This window comes from Xenopus laevis, chromosome 8L, assembly GCF_017654675.1.
Source record: "Xenopus laevis strain J_2021 chromosome 8L, Xenopus_laevis_v10.1, whole genome shotgun sequence".
NCBI classification, from domain to species: domain Eukaryota; kingdom Metazoa; phylum Chordata; class Amphibia; order Anura; family Pipidae; genus Xenopus; species Xenopus laevis.
The window spans coordinates 109,585,503-109,591,722 of NC_054385.1; positions in this window are offsets into that span (position 1 = coordinate 109,585,503).

A 6,220-nucleotide genomic window follows, 5' to 3' on the forward strand; every position below is an offset into this window, starting at 1 on the left:
TTTTCAGCATATTTTGGGGACTGAAAAACTCGGCTTATACTCGAGTATATACGGTATATATATATATATATACAGTAGAACCCCCATTTTACGTTTTTCAGGGGACCAGAAAAAAATGGTGTAAAATCCAGGAAAATGTAAAATCATGGAAATTTATTATGCATAATATATAGGTGGGACCACAAAACAACAATGTAAAATGAGGGAAAACTTAAAATCAGGGGATGTAAAATTGAGGTTCCACTGAGATTCCAACATATATATGTATTTATATATTGGGGATAACCAATTAAAAATTGCAGCAGGGTCGGATTATGACACTTTGACACTGATCGGCAACCTACTATGACTGCCATGGCTGTTATTAAATGACTGTTGGATTCCTGTGCTACAGTACGATTGGCACAGCGATGATTGCTGATAAACGTTCCCCTTTGATCCAGTCTTGCTGCAAATGATTGAGTTTTATAACGTGGCCATAATAAGGGCATTATGATGGCTCAAATCAGAATATGAAACGATTCCTAGTTTGGCTGGGCCTCCGGCCTGGAACAATTCGACAATAGAAAATCTGTATTCAGATTGTAGATTACATAATAATGCACAAGAAAGGGTCACTACCAACAAAATAAGCTTCTATTTAAAGGTATCTCTATATAATAATTACTTATTGATAATTAAGCTAAAACAACTCAGGTTATAGGATAGATAGATGAACAGAATTTGCATCCTGGTGGGTTCAGTGTTACTTAGAAGGGAATTCCTAGAAAGGAGAGTATTTTATTACTTGCACCATTTTTACTTTGTGGGGTAATATAGTCATTTAATATGAACCCCAATATCCATTTGATACTTGTGATTCAATAGATGTTAAGTCCTAAGCACATAGTTGATTGAGGACAAGTACATAAAGCCCGTTGATGTACTTGCAATTATACAGATGAGTAGTAGCGACCTCAGGGAACCTGAAAATGAATTAGCAACAGTTTAGTGTCTCAGATGATATTTGTCCTTGTGGCTTCTCCAAAGAGGACACTCAATGCTCATTTTGCGGATGTCAGACACCCATTTAATCCAAGTCTAAATCACCCACAGTTTTTGGCAACACAGCGAGAACAGGTATGGCATATACCGATTTCAGGCAAAGCAGCGGATGCATCTGGCAGTGGTCAGTCCCATAAAGGTCTGTTTTGATTTTTGAAACGGGCAAATCAGCAAATGATAGCAGCACAAGCACACCCTATGACAATGGGCAAGGGTGCTAAATGTTGTGTCACAAAATTGTATGTGTCCATGTCAAATTAGTATGCAGAACATCAACATTTTCATCATTATCATCATATGTTAAGTCCTCGGATACCATATAATAGGAGCTTCAGCACAATTCCTTCCCTGTGGGTCTATAACTTATCCATGTAATGATGAGTAGCCCACAACACTAACAATATAATTTGAATTAGTACAAACTGAATTAAATATGGCATCTCTTGGTGGCTTGGCTTGTCTAGGAATCATCGGCAGCTCACAAATAAGAGAGAGGCCTAGAATATTTTATTGTTATTCCACACTAAATTTAAACTTAAGACTGGTGCCATATTGGTGCCCCCATCATTCAGTGCATTTCTCAGCAGATGCTTTTTCAAGCAATGCCTCACCATGGCATTTGGAGAAGCTCTATTTGCTCTTTGACATGGGAGCAACTCCATCTTTCCAAGAGTGTCAAAGCTGTGTAATTCCATTCCATGAGAGAGAATGGTCCAGCTCTGGCATTTACTCCAGTCTAGTAATTCAGAGCAACCAATCAACCAACCGTTAGTATGTATTGCAATATTTTTTGGTTACCAGAATGAGACTGGGGTACATGGGCTCACTGTGTACCAAACTCAAGGGCTCACCCGCCAACCAACATTGCTCCCTGCTCCAACCCAGCCACCGCCACTTCTTACTTCTATATCAATTTGTCCACAATTCCAGGGGAAAAAATTAAAGATGGCCGTGCATTCCATTGTAAAAACGAGGAGTTGGCTTGTGGACAGGTGGCAGGGCCCAACAGGGTTGGGGGCCCACCATGTTTTTTACCGCCAATATCCCGGTGGACCACTCAAGCCCTGTTGGTTACTATGGGTTACTAAGCCTGGAGCATACTTTTTCTGCACCCCTTCCATGTACAGTGAAAACATAATAGACACCCAAGGGCCATGACAAGCAAAACATGAGCTCTCAAGAACACAAATTATGTTTCAATTCTTCTCTTTTAAGGCACCCGAGACTTGGAGCTGGGGGTCTCTTCTAGGCGTGGAGAGACTTTTTGTACATATATGTTCTCCAGCATTTCCTTCTTAATTTGCCACGATGTGTCAGGTGATGATTGGGGAGAGGTCACACAAGAAGCTCATTGCACAGTATTATTTCTGTTCCGCTGTACATGTTCCCTAATTGTACCCAAAATTATTATTAGCCATGTCATGTATTAGAATCATTGATCTTGCATATTAACCTGGTATTCTGGTCACTGATAAAATGAACTGTATTGATGTATGACAATGTTAGAATTCTGAGAATTGCATTGATTTGGCTCCTGCCTGAATATGTTATAATAAACCAAACCGAAACCCATGTTGTTTGACATTTCTTGAGCAGTGAATCCAGTCATCCAAAGATGGGCCCTGTCATTATGAGCAATGGATATAAAATACAAATGGAATACATTTCTCCAAACAGTCATGTGACAGAAGACCAATTGCCACACAGAGACATATTTACTAATGATGATGAGCAATATCGCAGCAGAATCACAGAAATCCTGGAGATTTTACAAAATTTAGCCTGTGCAAAACTTAGAATATTTGTCAATTTATTGAAAAAGAAGAAAAAGAGGATTTCGCCAGGTTCCGCCTGGTGAATTATCATTACAAAGACAGTTTTGTATCGCATTATTTATATACACCTCTCTAATATCCCTCATTGTTCTTTTATTTATGGCAAAAATTCTCAAATGAATTTCCTTGACAGTGCTATAGGGAAAATACATTGGTGAATTCTTGCAGTAAATTAACACTAGCACAATTTTGGCACGCTTACAATGATGGACTTGTGATTTTTAGTAAATATGAAAAGTCACTGTGAAAATATGCCTGATATATTAAATGGAACTTTAGCGGAAGTAGAAATTGGGAAAATTTGCACTTTAGTAAATATGCCCCATAGAGTGCAGCCATTTTTGTTTCTTTTTTTTCCTTAAAGGGATACTGTCATGGGAAAAAAAATTTATTTTTCAAAATGAATCAGTTAATAGTGCTGCTCCAGCAGAATTCTGCACATGACTGGGGGAAGCTGGGAAATTGACAAAATATCTAGCCCCATGTCAGATTTCAAAATTGAATATAAAAAAATCTGTTTGCTCTTTTGAGAAATGGATTTCAGTGCAGAATTCTGCTGGAGTAGCACTATTAACTGATGTGTTTTGAAAAAAACATGTGTAGCGCTATAGTAAACTGATTTGCGTGAAGGCAGTTTTAGCTACTCTCCTTTGTGGGCTGAGACCACAGATGAGCTCTCTTTCTCAGGGGCAAGCCCTCGCAACGTGGTGGAGGCAGGGTGTAGTGTAACTGTAACTAGGTGCGATAGCACAATGATGGGCGCCAGTAGTTCTTTAACGGTTGAACATAGAACTGTATTTATTGAACAATAGCACATAGATCATTCAGCACATTGATCCACAATGGAGTATAGAACATACACAGCAGCATAAAGGAAGCATATACTCACAGCACGTATAGGCTGAATCCCCACAGGCTAGGGAATATACAGCAGAGAGTAAGTTGACAGCATGTGATGGGTATTGCCCAGTTTTCAGGATATCTTCAAGCGGCAGACTAGAGGAATTCCTATCATCCCTATCTCAACACTTGGTTCCTTACTCCGGGTCAGTGATACCCTGGGATCTTAATCCCTCTAATCTCCTCGGTGGAGCATTGAGCTGCTCAACTAAATAACCTCTCTATCACTCCTAGAGTGATCTATAATTGAGTATAACTGTCTAATTACTAGGGCTAAGGCGCCTAGGGTCGACACTACCCATTCCCTTCCAGCCTGCTTGGTTGGGCTAAAGTAATGGACCCAGACCTCATGGTTCCTAAACCTTTTATACTCTGGCACAGTAGTCTAGTGTACACTGTGAGAACTACAGGGGTTACATAAGCACAAGGTCCCCATATGGACCCACTGAGGTGTCCATATTACTAGGGATGTGCCTGTCTGTAATGTGTAAGGGTGTCTAAGATTTTCACATCCCTACACATGTTTTCCGATGACAGGATCCCTTTGAAAAGGAACTCAATTAGATCCCATGCACTTCTTAATTGTGCCCCTGCTCATTCTATGTGAAAGTTGTACTCAGAATTTGCCCCCGAATTAAAGAGGTTGTTCATCTTGAAATTAACATTTTGCAAGTTTGTAGCGAGTGATATTCTGAGACAATTTTACAATTGGGTTAAATTTTTAATTTTTTTGTTATTTAGCGTTTTATACAGGGGGCAGATTCACTTAAAGACGAATTGCGAATTGTCCTTTGCGTTAACCACTTCGCCCTTTAGTGCATCTGCCCCCAGTTTGTAGTTTCAGCATCCTGGATGCTGGGGTCCAAATTACCCTTACAACCATGCATTGAATTGAATAAGAGACTGGAATATGAATAGGAGAGGCCTGAATAGAAAGATGATTAATAAAAGTAGCAATAACTATAGGGGGGTTATTTATTAAAACTCTAATTAATCTCAGTTTTTTTTTTTAAAACAAAGTCGACCAAACTCCCTTTCACAAATTGAACTTTTATCAATAATTTTTCTCGACAAAATCGGACAAAATCGGAGCGATGTCATGACAAAATTGAGCATCAATTCTTATTGTACCATTAACACTCCAAAAACGTTTTATCAAATTTTCACTGCATTACCCACGCGTCCCCTTTTACCTCTCTCTCCTCCATCTATTGTGCCCATACAAACAGCTTTTCAGATACCCACTGGGGCAACTCCACTACCCTGTAGCTACTAATCCTTCTACTATAAGGACTGAAGGGTAAAATCTTGTCTGACATCACACCCCCTGCTTCCAGTATTTACCCACCCTTCCACTTCCGCTCTCTCAGAACTACAATTACCATCTTACATGCCATCCTACACCATTTGCCCAGGTCCCTACTTATGCTCCAGGCCATGGCTCTGTGGCTCTACCTGTCCCAGGATCACTTTTAGAGGCAGCAGAAGGGTTGCAGGTTGGACAACACTAATTTTCATCTTCCCTTTTGCGCTACAATACTTGATGTAACCCCCAATATTCTTACCTGCAACCCCAGTGTCGGACTGGGATACCAGGGGCCCACCCAAAAGCCTTAGACCAGGGGCCCACTCTCAGTACTATTATAATTCCTCTCCTCACTCAACCTCTATTCTCCTAGTCCCCTTTCTTTACATACTATAAACTGTTATCCCATATATTTAACCTCTTTGTTCTCATAGAAATAGGGAATGACCAGGAAATAGACCAAATGTTTAGAGGCAGGAGGGCCCACTGACACCTGGGCCCCCCGGGAGTTTTCCTGGTATCCCGGTGGACCAGTCCAACACTGTGCAACCCCACTGACAGACTGCCCTGCCAGTGTGTAACACCTTTCAGCTTAAAGGAGAAGGAAAGTCGATTCACACTTGGGGGTGCCAAATGTTAGGCACCCCATGTGAATGTATTTACTTACCTGAAACCCCTGACCGGAGCTCCTATCCGTAGAAAACTGCACTGGCCTGGGGTTATTCCAGCGAGCACCACGGAACGATCCTCTTCCGGCTTCTTCTTGCATCTCGCGGCGGCGCATTAGAGTGAAAAGCCGACCTTTTAAGGAGAAATAACCATATTTTTTATACTGAACTTATCACACCAGCCTATAGTTTCAGTTTCACAATAGCAGCAATGATCCAGGACTTCAAACTTGTCACAGGGGGTCACCATCTTGGAAAGTGTCTGTGACACTCACATGCTCAGTGGGCTCTGAGCAGCTGTTGAGAAGCTAAGCTTAGGGGTCGTCACTAATTATCCAGCAGAAAATGAGGTTGGTCTGTAATATAAGCTGATGCTACAGGGCTGATTATTAAATTCTGATGCTAATTGTACTGGGTTCTGTGCTGCCATGTAGTAATTATCTGTATTAATTACTAATCAGCCTTAT